This window comes from Thalassophryne amazonica, chromosome 20, assembly GCF_902500255.1.
Source record: "Thalassophryne amazonica chromosome 20, fThaAma1.1, whole genome shotgun sequence".
Lineage (NCBI taxonomy): Eukaryota > Metazoa > Chordata > Actinopteri > Batrachoidiformes > Batrachoididae > Thalassophryne > Thalassophryne amazonica.
The window spans coordinates 22,929,417-22,951,400 of record NC_047122.1 but is presented as its reverse complement, the minus strand read 5'-3'; the positions used below and the strand labels follow the sequence as shown (position 1 = coordinate 22,951,400).

General features: G+C 41.6%; 1 protein-coding gene and 1 long non-coding RNA gene across 2 annotated transcripts in view; one reads left to right on the top strand and one right to left on the bottom strand.

Annotated features, from left to right (window-relative positions):
- The window catches only part of LOC117501335 (cell division control protein 42 homolog), an 80,651-nt gene that overhangs the window by 22,820 nt on the left and 35,847 nt on the right, over window positions 1–21,984 (bottom strand). The window lies entirely within an intron of this gene.
- Window positions 4,139–20,501, top strand: LOC117501336. Its single transcript, XR_004558012.1, has 3 exons — window positions 4,139–4,150; window positions 12,304–12,309; window positions 20,174–20,501. It is a non-coding gene; the product is annotated as an uncharacterized LOC117501336 (long non-coding RNA).

Genomic DNA, 21,984 nt, shown 5'->3' with positions numbered 1-21,984 from the left:
ATGTTGAAAAAAAAATCCAAACAAACAACAAAAAAACCATAACTGTCATGACAGAAAAAAGCCTGCTTCACTGGATTAAAAGGTGCCATTTTGAAGAAGACAGCAATGCTATGTCTATCAAATATTAATGTGGTTTTGGCCTTTTCAACATTATGGTATATTGTTTATTTTTACTCTCTGCTCTGTAGCACTTTGAGATTCCATGGAATTAAAGTGCATTACAAATAAAATGTATTATTATTTTGCTGCTCCGTAATAATCTCGCTGCTAATTCTCTCTTTCATTCAGACATCATTTCCTGTCTTCTGGCCTCCCTGAAGTACATCTTTCCTCCAAACAACCGAAAATACCCCGCGTTCCTCTCTGTGACGCGTTCGTCGCCTCTGATCAGCCAGAGGTTCCTCCGTCACATCATCACAGAAAACACATCACCACGGATAACGAGAAAAGTATGTCACTAACTGGTGCAGCGCTATTTTATAAGTAACTATTTCAGAAATTTGTCATGACGCTGTGAATTATGGAAAGTATTTCCACCCAAGTAAAATGTGTGAACGTAGCCAGAAACAATTGCTGAGTGACCTGAGTGATAAATTTGTTGGGTCAACATGATGAATTTATGCTACTGTCACTTAATTACCATGGTTCAGGCCAACTAGATTTGTAAGGGTAAATGTAGCAAAAAAACAAACAAACAAACAACCCTTTTGCTGCTCGCCTGTTTGTGCTCGGGGTCACCACAGCAAAACCGAGGTGGATCTGCATATATTATGCTGATCCAACACAGCAAAGTTAAGTTGACATGTAACTGTACCGTTTTAAGGTAGTTGTAACTCCCCTAATAAAATAAGTAACTCTTAATCATATCAAACAAGTTTGAATGGTCCTAGGACATTACATCAGTGTGTTACATTTGCCCTTACAGGGCAGAGGGCTGGTGGCCAAGTGTTTAGTGCACTTGGTTTCAGTACGGAAGGTTCCCGGTTCAAACCCCACCCCTGCCACATTTCTCCATGTAATGTGGAGTCGCGTCAGGATGGACATCTGGCATAAAACCAGTGACAAGTCAACATGCAGGTCCACCTCATATTTGCTGTAGTGACCCCGACAACACAAACAAGGGAGCAGCCACAGGGACTTACTTTGTATTTTTGTTACATTTACCCTTACAAATCTAGTTGGCCTGAACCATGGTAATTGAGTAACAGTAACATAAATTTATGATGTTGGCCCAACACATTTACACTTAGGTCACTCAGCAAAATTGTTTCTGGCTACGTTAACACATTTTAATCATTTTTTTTTTTTTTGAGCGTGTCTGCAGAATGTACCTTTAACACTTATGCAAGTTTAAGGTTTCATATTAAATTATCTTAAAAAACCCACCTTTCTAAGTGTTTGCATGTAGAAGGAACGCTGACATTCACTGGAATTAGCGCAGAAACATGTCGTTTTGGGTTTTTTTGTGACATATGCCACAGAAGTGGGAACATCCACCGAGTGAGTTTTTTGCAGCCAACGCCCTAATGCAGGATAATAAAGAGCTGCAATCTGATTGGCGGATGACATACAGTATAAATTGAAATTCCTGAAAAGGAAGCAGAACACATCTCTGTGTTGTTGAACTTCACTAGTGTGAAACTCAACAACTCTGCACAAAACTAAGATTGACCTGGGAACAATCACAGAGTGCATATAATACACTCCAGGACACCGTCATAGCACCGGGAAGCACCTTCAGCCAGTAGAGGTACCACAGGTCCTTCCTTCCTGCTGTTATTAGGCTACAATCTGTACTGCTCCCAGTAAGTGTATATATATTTACTGATGTATACTCGTATTCCAGGTCAACAAACTGTGCAGTGTTTTTGTTAAATCTGTCTGACTGTACACACCCTGGACCTATTCTACCTACAGCATATAGACTTTTTTATATATATAGAGTATATAGAGCATATAGAGTTTTTTATTAAACCTATCGATAACTGTCTCTGTATCTGTGAATACGCAACATACAATAAATAAATAAAGGACACAGGATACTGCACATATGAAGATGCTACAAGCATCAAGTTGCTACCCGATGCTACAGTGTATTTTATGTCCTACATTCTGTATTGCACAGTTTTGTCAATTTGTATTTAACTGTCTTACGTATGGCGGTTGGGTAAAAGCTATCCATGAATCTGCTTGTTTTACAACTCAGTTTACGGTATAGTCTACCTGAGGCCAGGAAGGAAAACAGATTGTTAAAGGGATGTGAAATGTCCGATTATCCTTCTTGCCCTGGACAAGCAGCGCTGTTCTGCCAGTTCACCAATGGTTGGCAGCCTGCCCCTAATAATCTTTTCTGCTGCCCTCATATACTGCATTTATGTCCTGCTTACAATGTCCATAGTATTGCTCTAGTTTTCACCCTCTTGTTTTGCCGGGCCTAGGTATTTGCTTTTGCTTTCTGTTTGGACATTTTACTTTGCCCTACTGTTGCACAGTTCTATTACCACTGATGCTATGCCGCTGCAAATGCACCCATGCAGGAATAATAAAGGAATGTCTTATTTTATATGGATTAAGTGTGTGTGTGTGTGTGGGGGGGGGGGGGGGGGGGGGGGGGTGATGATTTCTGGAGCGCTTCTTGTTGTAACTTCAGTCACTGCAGTGAGAAAAAAAATAGTTTTTTATGAGCTTCTGTTTGTTCATGTTCACTCTCACTGGCTTCTTAATTAATCTGCTGAATTCATAAATGTGTGCCATCCCCCAGGTGTTTTTTTATGTTTGCACCCAGCACCTCTTTGCTCTCTCTCTGTGCAGTAGGAGAGTATGCTGAAGCAACACGTGTTGCCACATTCACCCCACTAGGGACCCCTCTTGGCTGCTGAATGACAACCACTCCGGCAGACAACAGGTCCATCCTCACCTCTGGAAAGTAACCATCCGTCTGCCACAGCCAGGTGAAATGAGTGCGATCCGCCGTGGCATGTATCTCTCCATTTCTCACAGTGCAGCACAATTACACCTCATCCCACCATGTAATCTGCTGACATCATATACTTGTGCCGTCCTCCAGTAAGTACTTTATTTATTGTTGTTTGCATGGTGTGTCCTCACACTGCGCCACAGGAAAACGATCAACCCAAAACAGTGCCGCTGAGTTACATCCTATCCTGCAGAATTTCTATTTAATGTCAGTGTACTTCTAAATCTGGTCCGTGTCACAGTAAAAGTACACTGACATGAATGTAAGTCCCATGTGTGTTGGTGAAGCAGAGTGTGTGTGTGTGTGTGTGTGTGTGTGTGTGTGTGTGTGTGTAGACAAGATAACTCAAAAATGGCCAGATGAATTTCCTTCAAATGTGGGAACATTACTTGCACAGATATCTAGAGGTAGTTTGGTCAAAGGTCAAGGAAAACATGGTCCTAAAAACATCTTTTTATATATCACAACAACGAAGAAGCCTAGATGGATCAATCTTGGTGGGAACATAACTTGGATAGATATCTAGTGGTGGTTAGATTTTAGACAACTTTTGTAAAAGGTCAAAGGTCAAAGAAAAGCGCAGTCAAAAAAACAAACAAAAAACATATTTTTGTATATCTGAACAGCGGAGGAGCCCAGATGGATGATTTCAAGCATATTGATCAGCAAAATGTTGTGAATGACACAGAAGTCACATGAAGAAGTCACACAGTCAAAACACTGACACAGACCGATGTGTATTTACTTGTACATTTGTATCGTGGTTAGCAGAGCTCGGGGGGGGGGGGGGGTGCATCAGCCCTCTGCTGCCTTTCACTTCAGAGATTTAAATCCTAATATGTGGACAGATTGATGCAGAAACTGTAAGCAACAGGGTGAATGTCTGTCAACGTCACCAGCTCCACGCGGGAATGGGACTGAAAATATTCCTGTAGTGCACGGCGCAGGTTTTCCATCCAGGTTTAATTCCAAAGGTCAGCAGTGTGAAGACGGCCTGCGACCGAGTGCTGGAGCAGAAATTTGAATTCAGAATTTCTGCACAGACATCTCAAGACCATATGGTGTCTTCAGACAGTTCTAATCTGTGAAATGTGACTGAAATAATCTGAGAATATTCTGGTGGCCTGTTGCTCCGCACACCTTGTGGGCAGACGAGCGCACTGTGACGAGTGCGTTTCTACTTTTACTTTGTGGTTCCTCCCGCGAGGCCTCACGAGCCGCCATTTTATCTTACCTACTCTAAAAGCACATGCACACTCCTGCGCTCTCTCTCTCTCTCTCACGCACATATTCCACGCTCACGCACCCAACCCCCACCCAACACATGCAAACACATGCACACGTATGCAACGCACACGTTGGAGGGGGGGGGGGGGGTTCCATCCATGCACATGTACATGCACGCACACACACACACTGCTCCCCTCCCCCTCCCATTCCATCGTAGGGCACGTCGTGACAAAACAAAGAACAGCCCATAATAGTCAGAGTCACACAGTTTGCATGGCAACCAGTTATGTCAGAGTGTGTATCTGCGTGATGCACTGTATGTATGAACACACACACACACACACACACACACACACACACACACACACACACACACACACACACACACACACACACACACACACACACAACCACTGCAGGCGCACAAACCACACAGCGGCACACATGCACGTAAACCATACACACACTAAAGTGCACAGAGAGGTGTGCACAATATAAACACCAAACTAAACAAGGACACATAAAAGTTTGAACGCACAAAAACACCCACACAAACACAGAATTATAGGCAATAAACAAACACAATAACCAAACATGCACGATTTAACACACGGTCACACAACATTTAGGGCAGACACACAAAAAGTGCACAGAGGTCAAAACAGTCTCACAAAAGACACACAAGATTTAAACGTGCACAAAGACGGACACAAGTAAGAATGCACAGCAGCACACATGCAAAGTCACGGACAGACGCACATCGTAATCAGATGCACAAAATGCGATGCACACACAATTTTTCTGACAATCACAAGTGTCCAAAACATGTCACATTTAATACAAAAACAAAAGTGATATTAAAATCAAGCTGCAGAAACACAAACCCACAAAACATGCATCTCTGTGCACAGTGGCACGAGGACACAGACATGACAATGCACATAATTAATATGCAAAGGCACAAAAATCATTAAATGTGCAAAAACAAAGGCACAAGACGTAAAGGAGCAAAAATCAGACATGAGATGCACAGAAAAATAGAAGAAAGTAACACAAACAGTATGAACACACAACACACAAGCATAAAGTACTGCCAGAAAACACACTAAAGTCACAAGACATTTAAAAATAATTAAAAAAGACACAAAAATGTCTACATTGAACACACTTTTTGACATTTGTGTTTTTAACATTCACAACACAAAAGTTGCACTGTCATTTATATGTGTGCACACATGCATGTTTGTGCATGTGAGTCTGTTTAGACAAAGGGGAGAAAAAAAAAATCAAGCATTCACTTTTCTATCCCATGATACAGCTTTTCTATTCTAACCCCTCCCTCTTCTCCCAGCTACGTTGCCCGTGCCAACACACTTATAATGAGGTCAGATGGACATCCAGTAATATTCAGAAGGGAGAATGAGGCATGATGGGATGGACTGGATATGTGTCCTGACGGCCACTTCGTAAAAACACGACGATGGCAGAAAACCAGACGTGTGAAATTGAGCTGGGATCAGTTTGAACATTCGAACTGCAGATCCAAGCTTCCTGTCAAATTGCGCTAATTTTGAATAAATGGAAATCGAACAGTCATAAATCCATCTGGATGGCAAATGGCATGGAATGATGGCGTCTTGGGTCATCCTTATGTTGTTACCGAGCCTGGGCTGCACGCAGGCTGAAACATCACCAAGCATCAGAATCAGACAAACCAGAAGAGGCTCAAATCTGGCCCTGGGGCACTTAGCTGTGGCTGAAGTTAGTTAAGTGAGCTGATCCATGAGGTCACCGTCTTCCACCTTGTCCTGGAGGTCACAGTGATCCTCCTGGAGTTCCCGACCCAAGGAGTTCCCCGACCATTACATGTTCTGGGTCTACACTAGAGGTGGGTGGATCGATCCTAATATCGATAATATCAATACTAACGCTGGTATTGATATTGAACGATCCTCGTGTAAAAAGATTGATACTCAAACTTTTTTTCTCTCCCGCACGCACTGACTACTGCGTACGCAGATTCATCAAAGTCTACTCTCTGTCTGTAAGAGCAGCGCTGCGCTGTGTCACACAACACGGAGCAGCTCACCCTTGTATTGTGGTTTGTCAGCCCTCTGCCTCAGGGGATTTTGTTTTAAGTTGTGTTGAGTGATAATTTTTTTAAACAAAAATGTTGATTGTGATAATAAAGTATTTTGTTGTCACGTACAATGTTTGGCGAAATTGTATCCTAGGTCTTTTGGATCCTTTGGCTCGATGAAGCTTAAATTTGAAAAAGTATCGGTATCGGCGATACTGGGCCTGTATTTACTTGGTATCGGATCAATACCAAATTTCCTGGTATTACCCACCTCTAGTCTACACCACTAAATCAGCAGCTCAGCATTCCGGCTCGGCTCCTTCACCACAACATTAAGCACAACCCGCCTCACTGGTGACACCGCCCCCAACCCGCCATAGTCGTCACAGAGATCACAATAACTGGTTCGTAAAGGATTAAAGCAACAGATCTTTATAGTTTGTCCACAAAGACGTTTCAAAACCTGTTAACATCAGTAACACAGAGCCTAAAGCACCACTGGTACAAAAATAAAAAAAGAAAAGAAAAACCACACAGCTGACCTTTGACCTCCACAGTTATACTATAACCTCAATTTGGCCTTAAACAGAGTGTGTTGAAATAAATCCATGAAATTCAATAAATGATCTGGATTCTTTATCTGGGGTCAAAGTGAAACCCCAGAAAGACACTTTTCGGTCAAAGAGGTTATAAATAAAAAAATAAAAATGGGCAGAGGGCAGAGGGGCATGATGGGAAAAAATACATTAAGGATTAAATAATGACATGAAGAAACAGAAAACAGGTTGGGTTCAGGTTTCACGCTCAGACAAAAGAGCCAGATCCATTTTAGAGTGTCAGTCAAAATGAAGCCGGGTCATTTACATACAGTGCTGGGCACCAAACAAAACCAGGGGAACAGCGCCACCTAACGCTCACTGTGCAAAACTGCATTAAAAAATTCTAATCACAAGAAAGTTCCAGTTAAAATATAAACGAAAACCATTTTGCGTCCACTCATGTTAAGTCAAAAGGTAAGAAACAGATTTACAAAACAAAATAGAATTGAGATCAGTGGATCAGGTTTTACAGTGCATCCGGAAAGTATTCACAGCGCTTCACTTTTTCCACATTTTATGTTACACCGTTATTCCAACATGAAGCTAACTATTTTTTTTTTACCTCAAAATTGTATTAACAACACCCCATAATGACAACATGAAAAGAGTTTTTTTTTTTTTTTATAATTTTTGCAAGTTTACTAAAAGTATAAAACTAGTATTCACACCCTTTGCTCAGTACTTTGTTGATGCTCCTTTGGCAGCAATTACAGCCACAAATCTTCTTGAATATGATACAACAAGCTTGGTGCAACCATCTTTGGGCAGTTTTGCCCATTCCTCTTTGTAGCACTTCTCAAGCTCCATCAGGTTGGATGGGGAGCGTCGGTGCACAGCCATTTTCAGATCTCTCCAGAGATGTTCAATCAGATTGAGGTCTGGGCTCTGGCTCTACCACTCATTCACAGAGTTGTGCTGAAGACACTCCTTTGATATCTTGGCTGTCTGTTTAGGGTCATTGTCCTGCTGAAAGATGAACCGCCGCCCCAGTCTGAAGTCAAGAGTGCTTTGGAGCAGGTTTTCATTCAGGATGTCTCTGTACATTGCTGCATTCATCTTTCCCTCAATTGTGACTAGTCTCTCAGTTCCTGCTGCTGAAAAACACCCCCACAGCATGATGCTGCCACCACCATGCTTCATAGGAAGAGAATTTTGTTGGTTCTGGTCCGAGAGTCCTTCAGGTGCCTTTTGGCAAACTCCAGGTGGGCTGCCATGTGACTTTTACTAAGGAGTGGCTTCCATTTGGCCACTCTACCATACAGGCCTGATTGATGGATTGCTGCAGAGATGGTTGCCCTTCTGGAAGTTTCTTCTGGAAGGTCTGACAGAGTGACCATCAGGTTCTTGGTCACCTCCCTAACTAAGGTCCTTCTCCCTGATCCCTCATCTTAGACAGGTGACCATCTCTAGGAAGAGTCGTGGTGGATCCAAACATCTTCCATGTATGGATGATGAAGGCCACTGTGCTTATTGGAACCTTCAAAGCAGCAGAAATGTTTCTGTACCCTTCCCCAGATTTGTGCCTCAAAACAATCCTGCCTCGGAGGTCTACAGACATTTCCTCTGACTTCATGCTTGGTTTGTGCTCTGACATGCACTGTCAACTGTGGGACGTTATATGTAGACAGGTGTGTGCCTTTCCAATTTATGTTCAGTCAGCTGAATTTGCACCAGGTGGAGTCCAATTAAGCTGTAGAAACATCTCAAGGATGATCAGTGGAAACAGGATGCATGTGAGTTCAATTTTGAGCTTCATGGCAAAGGCTGTGAACACTTATGTACATGTGATTTCTTAGTTTTTTTTTAATAAATTTGCAAAATCTCAAAAAAGTTTTTCGCAGAAATAAAAAAAAACTTTTTCACATTGTCATTATGGGGTATTGTGTGTAGAATTTGGAGGAAAAAAATAATTTAATCTGTTTTGGAATAAGGCTGTAAAATAAAAGGTGGAAAAAGTGAAGCACTGTGAATCCTTTCTGGATGCACTGTAGTATTGCTTCAAAGAATGTAATAGCTTTCGAGATACTGAGAATTTGGGTTATCTGTGCAACGACATAATCCATCCATTTTCTATACCCCTTACTCCAATTAAGGGTCATGGGGCTGCTGCTGGAGCCTATCCCAGCACTCATAGGACGTGAGGCAGGGTACACCCTGGACAGGATGCCAGTCTGTCACAGGGCCACATACAGACAAACACTTTCACACGCACACCAACAGACAGTTTAAAGTTCCCAGTTCACCTATCCTGCATGACTTTGAATGTGGGAGGAAGCCGGTGCACCACACAAACAAGAGGGAAAAGACACAAACTCCACAGGTGGGAATTGATCCCATGACCTTCTTGCTGTGAGGCAACAGTGCCAACCACCAAGCCACCGTGCTGCCCGCTAGGACATAATAATGACAACTGTCACCCTGAGAGTGACCGGTATCTTGCCAAAAGATGAACAAGCGAGACTACCACGAGGAACCACCACCATGAAGAGGGACTGACGGGCAAGGCCATTCATTATATTCATGCTAAATTTGAAGGCAAAAAAGCACAAATTGTGACCAGCAAAGGGTTGTTTGGGTTTATTTTTAGTGTTTGACCTTTCTGTGGTCTTGACCTTTGACCTTGACCCTTTTGTGTGCTGAACGTTAACTCCATAGGACTGCTATATGTCAACTTACAAGAGTTTGCAGTGATGATTTACACTCTTCACGCCCTTGAAAAAAAGTTTTTTGTTTGACCTTCCTGTGACCTTGACTCTTTTGTGTGCTGAAAGGTATTTCCGTAGGACTGCTATAGGTGAACTTGTGAGAGTCTGCAATAATGATTTACACACTTTGTCACACCTTAAAAAAAAAAAATCTAAATTTTGCAAGTTTTTTCATGATTATGTTATCAATGACATCACAACTTAAAACCTTTGATATATTCTGGATCCTCTCACCAAGCCCTTTAATTTGGTGTATTACACAACATTTTTTACTGTAATCTGAATTTTGACCTAATTTAGGTCACCTTTGACCTCAAGCAAAACCCTGAAGGTCAATGTCGATCTCTTATCCCAGGTAATGGCTTATGGGCAAGGCCAATCACTATGTTCATGCCAAATCTGGAGGCAAAATTTTAAAAATTGTGACCAGAAAAGTTGTTTTGTTGAATTTATTGTTTGACCTTCCTAAGACCTTGAACCTTTTGTGTGCTGAAAGGTATCTCCATAGGACTGCTACATGTAAACTTACAAGAGTCTGCAATGATGATTTACATGTAGTACCTCATACATAAACAGCGTGGGGCAGTTTGTGTATGAGTTACTACAAGGACAAACGAGAATTTTAGAGGCATGGCTGTGGTGAGGACGAGGCAGTTAAAAGCCCATTATCCGAGCAGCTGGTGGCTACGAAGACAGGACAGGCTATGTTTGCTCTGCCTTCTCGCGCACTTGTTGTGACAATCCCACCTGGTTTGTGCACTGGACACTATACAAAATAATTATTTTGTAGCGGATTAATCATTTTCTGTCAGAGTTTGGCAGTTGAAAACACCTCTAATCGTTTCTGGAATCACAGAGAACTGTTTCATCTGGACCCTTTTTTTCCTGTCTCTCGTGTGCTTCATGAGGTGGAGAACATATTGTAATAGCCTAAAAGGTATAATTATATTGTAATAACTTGGTAAAAGTTGCATGTTCATTCCTTCTTTAAAAGCAGCTGTAAAAGTATGTTTATGATAGATTTCACAATGACTTGCACTCAAGAGGAGCATTTGCGCAGAATGCCAGCTTGCAAAAGAGTGATTTTGCAGACAATAACGGTCGAACACAAATTTAAAAGTTGGATCACTGGTGTCAAAATGAAGACGAGCATTTACGCAGAACACGAGCGCGCAGAAGTGATTTTGATGAGTGATTTTGCAGACAATAATGGCCGAACATGAAGTTAAAAGTTGGATCAAGGGTGAGCCGTGGAAGAAATAGAGACAGCGAGAAGAAGTGCATTTAATAACTCTGGAACACAGGTGAACTGTGGCCTGGTGCACGGATGCGCACACAGGCTGGACTGTGCAGGAGTGTCTTTTTTTTGGACTGCGTTTAAAAAATGTGAAAACATCTTGAATGGATGCTGTGAATTGAAAACCCACACTTTAAAGGGACCAAGGATGCAGGGTTGGACCAAACCCCTGCCTAAACGGGCAACAATGTCACATTATATGGTGCTACATGGATCATATGCAGTGACACGAGCCATTTGAGACTGTACGGGGCTAAAATGACAGGTGGCTGATTAGAGGCTGATACCGGGCACATGTGAGGTACTTAGAGGCACATAGAGCCTTCTGCATAGCACATATGTGATAGATTTAGACATGGTTCATTATTCAAATAGTAACAGAATAATTTGCATCACATTTTTTTTTAACCAGAATTGGAGCAACTTTCATTTTTGGCCCCTGTACAAACTGAAACTGATCTTTGTCACAATTTTTGCAGTTTTTACGCCATAACTCCAGAACATTCAGTCATAGATAGACCAAAATATACCTTTTTGGAATCTTTATGATCAGACAATAATGTGGTATAGTTTTTAAATTTTAAAACCCTGTGTAATTCTTTATTGACCCCTGTAGCTCATTAGAGTTCAGCTCCAGGATGGCTCCATATCTGAAATTGAAGTTAATTTAGAATATGTGTGCCAAATTCCATGCTTTTATCAAAAAATGAACAATTGTTTTGCTATGCCGCCCCACGATGGTAGCAAATCTAGTGATGAAACACAGAAATTAAACTGGGCAACATCTGCTTTTGTAACTGACAAACATGATGCATTTAAAACGATAAAAGTCCAGTTATCACTCCTTTAAGGCAGAGGTGCTGCCAGGGATTTTGGGGCCCATGAAAAGAAATATTACTGGGCCACCCCCCATATTATTTCGTCAGTATTATAATTGTATTAGGAACCTCTCTTGGCACCTGTCAATCATGGGCCCCTAGAATCCTTCTCCTTATTCTCCCCTTTTCGGCAGCACTGCTTTAAGATGTCAAACAAGAATCATCTTCCTTCATGCATCACATGGGGTGCGACAATCATGTGACTTTTCATTAAAATCCACTAAACTGGTTTTGTTCGAGAAGGTATAAAATTCTTTACATCAGGACATTTTATAAACTGCTAAAACATTTAAAGGAACGCTTTGAAAACACGCCAGTTCTCAATGGGGGAGGTGAAAATCTTTCCTGATATGGACCAGGTAATGTTCAGGAATGACAGGACGCCACATCGTTTGATGGAAATGAAAACAGTCATCCTACAGAGGGCTGAACTCAAAGACACCATCGTGGTATGCTCCTAATGAGGCGACGGCTGGTGTCCGGGGGGGGCGATCGCCTCCCAGATGTGGAGCAGGACATCACTTAGCTTCTGGACAGTCTGAGGTGCAACCTGGCGGTGTTGAACGGACCGAAACACAAAGTCTGAGGTGTTCTATTGGATTTAACTCAGGTGCACATGGGGGCCAGTTAATGGTAGTTCCTTCATCCTCCAAGAACTGCTTGCGTACTCTTGCCATGTGAGGCCGACTATTGTCACGCACCAGCAGGAACCCAGGACCCACTGCACCAGTGTAGGTTCTGACAATGGGTCCAAGGATTTCATCCCAATACCTAATCACAGCCAGGATACCATCGTTTAACCACGCACCCTCATAAAGTCTGTTTCTAATGATCTGGTCAGAGATTCACATCTGTGGCCTGCTGAAGGTCATTTTGTAGGGCTCTGGCGGTGCTCATCCTGTTCCTCTTTGGACAAAGTAGCAGACACCAGTCCTGTTTATTAGTTCAGAACATTCTACGGCTCTCGCAGAGTAACTGCCCGTCTCCTCAAATCTCCTCCATGCACGAGACCATGCTGGGAGTTGCAACAAAAGTTCTGGCAAAGGCACATATTGATGTGCCATCCTGGAGGACTGGGACTACCTGTGCAACCTCTATCGGGTCCAGGTACCATACCACGCTACCAGTAGGTGACACTGACCCAAACCAAATGCAAAACTACTGTAAAGTCAGTCAGAAAAGATGAGGAAGGAAAAATGTCTGTGGCCTCCACCTGTAAAACTATTCCTCTTTTGGGGTTCGTCTCAATGTTGCCCCACTGGAGCACCTGTTAATTTCATTAATACCAAAGCAGCTGAAACTAACAACCCCCTCTGCTACTTAATTGACCACATCAGTATCCCAGATGAAATGAATTGACACTGTACTCTGATTTAAAAGCGTTCCTTTATTAAATAAGAGTATATTTTGGTCAAAATCGTGAGCGACTCAGTTCTGAAATAAAACTTATTTGTTGCACTAATCAGATAGAGTAAAATAAGACAGTTGAGAGGATTAGTGACAATTTGGTGAGAACATTAAATCATTTGAATAATTTTTTTTTGTTGGGGGGAGATGAAACCGTTGACATAATTCACTAACATTTTTTTCAACTAATATAACTGAATTACTGGTCAGAAAAATAAAGCTGCAGGGGTGGTTAGAGTGAGCTTGGTTTCAGTGCGAAAGGCTGTTCAAACCCCACTACTGCCACATTTCCCTATGTAATGTGGAGTTGCGTTAGGAAGAGCATCTGGCGTAAAAATTGTGCTAAAATCAACATGCAGATCCACCTTGGATCTGCTGTGGCGACCCAGAGTGAAAACAAGGGAGTAGCAGAAGGGACGAACTTACTGGTCAGAAAATGAAGTACTTAGATTTAAGTGAAAATCATGAACCACATGCACAGCTGCATTTCAAAAAGCTTGGAATTACAAATATATAGATTTCTATATAGGTTAGCAGAAAAACAAGGATGAAAAGTTGCTTGTGTGTGTGGGGCCCTCAGGCTGATGTCATAAAATAAACAAACCAAAAACAAAAAACACCAACACCATTCAAGTACTGTTTTTATTATTACTTCTAAGCACCCAACAGTTCATCTTTGAATCCAAAATTTTCTTTATTTGTAATTATTGCCTTAAAAGCTTATTATTACTAACAGCAAGATTTTCAGTCCATGGGACGAGGCCAAAGATGCACCAAACATCAAATAATAAAAAAGTATCAGAAATAACATAATGATCCCCAAGAAAAAAAAATTATAAAATACTTGTAACTGTCATAAGATTATTCAAATTAAACCATCATCTCCAAAAGAAGGGAAGAATAAAATAAGTGTCAGCAGAGTTCATTTTTATGCACTCAGTTAAAATATTCATATTATTGGTCCAGTTCAATCAGTTACTGATCCCACAAACTTTATATTTTCAGACCTGATCAGAAGACTTAAGGGTTCTTTTTTTTTTTTTTAAGAGACATTTTTCTCTTTTCCTCCCTCAGAAATAAAGCATAAAATTTGAAAATGTTCAGACTTAATATTTTGTCACCATTAGACTGAGTGCTGTTCCTGCTTGAGGCCTCCAGGTGGCGCTAATGAACCAACACGTGCTTGGGCTTCCAGTCAAACTGAAAACAGCTCAAAACCAAATTTGTTGACTTTTCCACAAATTTAACTTCAAGAACCGACACACCAGGTTTAAACCCAACCCAGCGTTTTATATAATTTAGTCCTGAGTGATGTTTTAGGTAAGCAACACTCCTAGAAGATGGAAAGAGGCCCATAAAAAGTACACAGTCTCTTTGGCATTAATGTCACTTAAGAGTAAAAGCCTAAAAACCAAAGTCAGTGAGGACGCACTTAATTATTTGATGTTCTCCGATTACTGCAGGAGTGTGAAACTGAATCGTGATTTGGAATCTCAATCTCTTTCCATTAATGTGGATTAAGTCCAGTTGGTGTCTGCGGGTCCAGCAGGGACGCGGCTGCAGGGAACGTTCGTTAGCGCCCGGGTCATGTCCCAGTCTGCCTCTTTTTATTAAAATCATCCCGTTTGCCACAGGGAGTGCCTGTTTAAATCCACTGGTGTAGAATCACAAATGCATTCATGACAGCTTTTTTTTTTTTTTTAAGTTTCCATCTAGAAGTAAAACAACACAAAACAACAAAAAAATACCTGCTGCAGGAGATTTTAGAATGTAACAGAAAATTAAGTTTTTAATCAAAATTAACCATGGGGCAGCATGCAGATGATTGTGGGTAGATGACAAAAAAATGTAGCTTACCATGGCTGCAGAATGGCGCCCCCTACCTTTCTACCAACTAAGAAAAAGAAGAACTTTATCTTCACCGGCTGCCTGTTGGCATAAAGGCAGCAGCTTTTCTCGACAAACCGAACAAATGTTCAGATGAGGAATGCTACATCCTTTAAAGCCACAACCAATCACAAATCACTTTCGGTTTCTCGCTTGCATGTGCTCTTCACGTAGCGGTGCAATGTCACGCATGTTTAACTTTGTTAGAACGTTACGCCAGATTTTGGTAGCGGTAACTACTCTTGTTGTAGGAACGCTAGTTAGCTTGATGTTTATGATAAATGTTCTTTTAATTTTCAATATCACTAACAAAAAAGAAAGATTTTTGAGGAAAAACCCATTTCTGACAGCTGTTTGTGCAGTAAGAGTTTTCTGTCTGAGCTGTCAAAGAGTGACACGCCACCTTAGAGTTTGAAGGCACATATCTGATCCAGCTTCAAAATCAGTTTTTTTTTGTGCAAAAGCAATCACAATAAAGTTTTTAACAGTAAAAAGAAGTCACCTTTGTGATTTCTGCTGAACTTGAAGGAAAAATCGAACCTCAATCCAAATTTTTTAAATACATTTTCTTTTGTGATTTTGCAGAGAATCTGACAAATCAACTGAACATGTCGACAGGTGCTGGATTCCTGAGCGAGCACTTTAAGAACCAGGGCCCATATTTACAAAGCATCCTAAGGCTAAAAGTAGCTCTGAGTGATGTCATTCTAAGAAAAACCTTAGAATTCCTCAAATTCTAAGGCATTTCTAAGGCCTAAGACCTTAAACCTTAAGAGCGCTCCTAAGGTGCCAAACTATTAAGAGGAGGGACGAGCACTTTTAAGAAGCCTCAGAGTGTCGTCAACAGAGAAGATGGCAGAAAGACAGAAAAGAAGGTGAGATATTCTCCGTATGTTGAATGGCAGTGATTCAGTAACACGCTACCGGCTTGGTGGTGCAGGGATAATGTTTCTGGTTGACCTCATCATAAATGAGCTTACTTTTCCCGCCTAGTATAGTAACATAATAACGCCTGAGATGAAGGTTATCACAACACTGCAACACCTGGCTATGGGAAAAATGTCTATTCTATAACATTCATACAATTATTAATATCAAAGTAAGCAATGTCAACAGTCAAAGCCTAAACTCAGCTGTTTGAGAAGAACTTGGGTTGTGTGCTGCAATCTCTGCTCTTGCTTTGGATTGCAGCACGCACCAGCGCTTCTCACACTCGTCACTTGCGTGCAATTAACAGCACAGAGAGTAATCATAACGATAAGATGATTAACATAAAAATTGCCATGTGAATGAGGTATGTTCCAACATTCTGAAACTGCCTAACATTTAATTTTGCTGAGTTTCATCTTGACATTAAATTATTTTCACCATTATACATTTCAGGTTATATGATCGGTTGATTTTACTGTCAACTAGGAGAACATTTGTTTTTTTCTTTTTCCCTTTTTGTGACAACCAATCACAGCTCTTAGAAGACTGTGTCTAACCTAGCAATGGGGTCAACCGCACCACCTAAAGAAAGGTTTCTGTCCCCTCCTTGCTCAGAGCTGCTCTCAGACACTTCCTGGACACTTAGGCTAAGATTCCTTGGTAGGAATCTTTAAGTTAAGTTGGGAGCTCTCTGAGATCCTTTGTGAATATGGGCCCAGAACTATAAGAAATTCTTGCACAACAAATAAATGTGTAGGATTTCCACTTCTTGTCTACAAGACGTGGCAGCAGGTCTAACAATTTTTTTTTTTTTACTGGAATCCTGACTTCATCCACTTTAAGGTGTTTGTGAGGCACATACGTCTAAACAGCTGAACCTGCTTTGTGTTTTTGTTAAAAGCCCACAAGTTAAGAAAGGAGTGCTATTTAAGTGTTAAACATTATTACAGCTAATGATGAAAATACAGTCTGTCGGTTCCAAAACCACACCCGTGTTTAGTCGCTTTAGCTGAAGGCACTGAAGAGTCCATCTCCTCCTGTCCCCGCGCTTCTCCCTCTCATAGCTTCCTGTCCATCTCCTGCTGCGTTCGTGGCATCTATAGCAGCACGCAACGTTTTCTGGGTTTGGTTTCTGGAGGCTCCAAAGCAGCTAGTATGGCCTCGTCGAACACATTCTTCAACCCTCTCTGGAACACAAACAAACAGTTGTTACTCGTGTATCCGCCACACTGCGAGATAAAATCCTAAAACAACGCGTCCGCTAGGGTGGTCCTCTATGGTATGCCAAAAATAAAAATATGACTTTAAGGTGCTTCCTGACAAAATTCTTCATCTTCATGAGAAAATGTTTGGTGCAAAATTTTATATTTTGATACGACGCGTGGTGGAAACTGCAATGATTGAGTATATTAGCGCAAACCAGCAATAATAATGTACCTGTTCACAAATGAAATACAAGTTGAAACAATCTTTTCTCCTTTAAATGACCATACAGGAGAGATAAAAAGCATTAGATGTAACTGTCTATTTGGTGAAAACAAAGTCATGGGGAGTGGCGTTTGGTTCTGATTTTCTTCACCTCTGGAACCTCAGGTTGATGCCACTCAACAATTTGCAGCAGGTGTTGGTCCTACTGTTCATCCTTTGTTAGGATCTGATTGTAATCCTGGATAAGTGCAAGTCCTCGCTCAGTAAAATCATTGACAGCAGTGATGTTATCCAGGACCTGCTGTGACGACTGGAATGATGGGTCATCCTCTCACTCTGAGGAGTCCTTGATGAGGAAGTGCATGTTAAATTCCTCAAAAATGCGACCTGAGGCAGATGTAACAAAATCTGCCACTAATGAACTAATGTATCCAGTCCATAACTCAAAATGTCACTCACACGTCTCACACACACACACACACACACACACACACACACACACACACACACACACACACACACACACACACACACACACACACACACACAAAAAGAACAGGCCAGGCGGCTGTGGTATTTTTCAAATCATGAAATTTCATCCAATTTATTTTTGCCCCTAAAGCAGGGGTGCCCAAGCTTTTTGAACTGACATCTACTTTTAAAGTTGACAGTGTATTGAGATCTACCAAGCCATATTGAACGCCATAGCGTAGCCGCAATTTATTGTGCACCAATATAACAATTTTCTGGCACAAATATAAAGTTTAACAGTAATAATACATTACTGCAGTAAATGTGCATGGTGCAAAGAATAAGCACAAGTAGGCCTAGGACTGGCATGTAACAACAACAAACAACTCAAATAATACAATCCTTAATTCAAGTTGGAAAAGTTGTTCCCTACCCTAGTGGGACTTCTGGCACTGAGAGGAGGCAGCTAGTCTCTCGTAATCCGGACAGTAGGAGCTGAGTGCCAGATGTGAGCAGGCTGCAAAGTGCTCATCAGTCATGGTGGATCTGTATTTTGACTTGATGATTTTCACGTGTGAAAAGGCAGATTCACACACAAGTTGATCCAAAAAGTGCAGTCAAATTCTGTGCAGTTTGTCTGAGGCTGGGGTGCTTCTCTTTCTACATTAGACTCTAAAATTGGACTTTATGCCACATGTTGCTCTGGATTTCACCTCAATGTCATTTTTCATTTTTTGACAAGTCCGATGGCTACAAAAAGGTGATTTAGTGGGGAAGACAGCGTTGTAGATCTTGTGGATCGTCTTAAAATACTGCTCCAAATTGCCTTTGTTCGGTAATGCCACATTTGTATTGTAGATAAGGCAGATGATTTGCCATTCGAATAAATGAAAAAATAAATAATCTTCCTCCCACTCTGGAAGAAATGATCAGTTTTGGATTTTTTCGCCTCTGCCACTGTAGCCCCTCATGACCTCTTGACCCTGCGCATCCGCAGATAGAAAGAACCGTGTGAGATCCCCCCCCATGTGATCGACTGGAAATCAGCCCGCGATCACCCGGTTGGGTATGCCAGCAAAGGAACCAAAAAATGAATAAACACCTTGGAAAAAGTTGAAGTTTATTTTTTGGGGACCACCCTAGCGTCCGCTCTCGCCTTGTTCAGTTTGCATCACCGCTCATCTGTCAGCCATTACTCCAGATTAAACAAACCCAACAGACTTCGTTTGAAGCCCGTTTGTGAGAGGAAGCTTTTTGTCTGACTAAACAAAAGCTGTTTGGGTTTTATTTTAAATTTGCTTGAGACTGAGCACCTACTAATCGTGTTATTGGTTTTAAAACAAACATTTCACTTTGGGTCACGCTGTAACCTAACCAAACTATTATCTCACGCTTTAACCTAACCAAACTATTATCAGCAGCAGGCTGCTGAACTGTTGGCCCCCCAACCAGGTCTATGGAAGGATAAAACCGCCTATGCACACACAGTCCTGGTCAGAATGACCACCATCCCTGAATTTTAGGTGCAAAATTTATAATACGTTGAAAATTAAATGTAAATGAACGAGTTATGTATATAAAATCACATGCATGTCTGCCTGCTCAAATACTCAGGGACCCGAGTGTATGCCACAGCAGAGTGAGATATCAAATTTGTATTGTTTTGTAACATTGTTAAGTTATTTAATGTTCATTTTATTTTTTTTAAATCATTGTTTCATGTTTTGCACTGTACTGACTTAAGACCTTTCAGATCAAGTGCGCATTGTGCTCACTTTTCCACTTCCACTCGAATTTTGTTTAAGCGTGTCTGCATGCGCAGAACGTGCATAGGGGATAGAGTTTCTTACATCACCATGTTTGTGAAGAGTTGTGTGTTCCCCCCCCCCCAAAAAAGAAAAAAAAGAAAAAAAAAAAAGAAAAACAGTCTGCAAGTCATAACCACAAGATTAGAAGCAAAACACAGTAGAACGAGTGAGACATCACCCTGCTGGGAGGAGCTTCTTTTTCAGTGATTGTTTGTCAGTGAGACCGGGCGGAGCCGAAGCAGTCGATGTGATTGAGCAGACACGCTCAATCCAAAACTCTTCACTTTTGGACATATACAGACCACACACCCAGTTTGAGCAATGGGACTTCTGCAAATTTGTCTAAGGTACATGAATAGTTTGAAAATAAAACACGTTAGAGTACCACTGAACACCGAATTGGACTTCTCAGCCTCCCTGGGAAAGTCTATGCCAGGGTACTAGAGAGGAGACTTAGAAAGTTACTCGAAGCTCAGATTCAGGAGGAACGATGTGTGTTCCATCCTGGTTGTAGAACAGTGGACCAGCTCTTTACCCTCACAAGGATATTGGAGGGAACTTGGGAGTATGACCAACTAGTCTACATGTCTTTTGTGGACTTGGAAGAGGCGTATGACTGGGTCTCTTAAGGTATGTTGCGGGGGATGCTGCATAAGTATGGGGTACTGGATTCACTACACTGTGCAATAGGAGCCGTGTCCACATTACATCAGACTTGTTTCTGGTGGGAGATGGGCTGCGTCTTGTCACCAATCCTGTGTGTGAGGTTCACGGACAGGATTTCAAGGTGCAGTCAGGGACCAGAGGGTGTCCAGTTTGACCTCAGAGTCGCAGCTCTGCTTTTTGCGGATGATGTGGTTCTGTTGGCTTCAAAAGGCTGTGACCTCTAGCGCACACTGAGCAGGCTTAAGGCTAAGCGTGAAGAGAGTACGAAGAGAATCAATACCTTCAAATCTGAGACCTTAGTCCTCTGTCAGAAAACAATGGATTGTCCCTTCTGGGTCAGGGGAGACTTACTGCGTCAAGTGGAGGGGTTTACGTATCTCGAGGTCTTGTTAAGCAGGAGATCAATAGACGGACTGGAGTAGTGTCTGAGGTTTTACAGACGTTGTACTGGACCATCATGGTAAAAAGACTGAATTTACTAGTTGATTAACACTCCTATGTTCACCTATGGTCATGAACTTTGTGTAATAACTGAAAGAATAAGACTGTAGATACAAGCAGCAGAAATTCTTCCGTTATGTATCTGGGCGTACACTCCTGGACAGGGTGAGAAGGTTGATTATCCAGGACGGACTCGGAGGAGAGCCGCTATTTCTTTGCATCAAAAAGAGCCAGTTGAGGTTGTTCGGGCATCTGGTGAGGATGCTCCCTGGTCGGCTCCCTAAGGAGGGCCTTCCAGGCACGTCCAATCGAGGAGGAGGCCCTGGGAAAGACATAGGGCACACTGGAGAAATTATATTTCCCAGCTGGCTTGGGAACACCTTGGGATCCCCTGGGAAGAGTTACAGGACTTGGCAGAGGATCGGGAAGTGTGGATTGAGCTGCTTGCTCTGCTGCCACCATGATCCGGCCAAGCAGCTGAAAATGAATGAATAAACACTGAAGATTTATCGGCTAACATTAGCTTAGCCTTTAGCAGCAGGCAAACAGTCAAGCTGACTGAATGTTTTATAATTGTAAACTGTTCGATCTATTTTTATTTTTTTAACAAATAAATCCACACAATAGTTTTTTTTAATGGTTACTGCTCTGACTACAAGAACAGTCTAAACTTTAAATAACTTAGATTTTTTTTTAACTATCTAGTAATCAGACCTTAAAGAAAATAGCACAGCACTGTTTCATGTTTCTTTATATTTTAAGAAATATATTTCTTCACTTGTCCCACATCAGGAATAAGTGAAGAATTTGTTTCAACCTTTGCTGTGCAGAGAACCTTGTAAATACAGATGCACTTCGAACACTTCCAGTGATGGAGCTGATCACCAACAGCTGAAGTCCAAGTGGAAGAAGAGCATATCTTTGCTCTTCAAAATGTGAGGAAAGTGTCACCAAAAACTCCACCAAGAGGTTGAAGCTGTAGAGGAGACCTTCATCTGATTAAATATCCTGAGGGTCCAGCTCACCTGTTGTCTCTGAAAACTCACACCTGTTGCTGCTCTTCTAAATAAAACAAAGGCTCTTTAAAGAGCAACTATTTTATTATTTGAAAAAGCAGTAGTTTCCTTTCATATTTTCATATTCAATGAATGAATCATTGAACATGCCCAAGAAGTCAAGG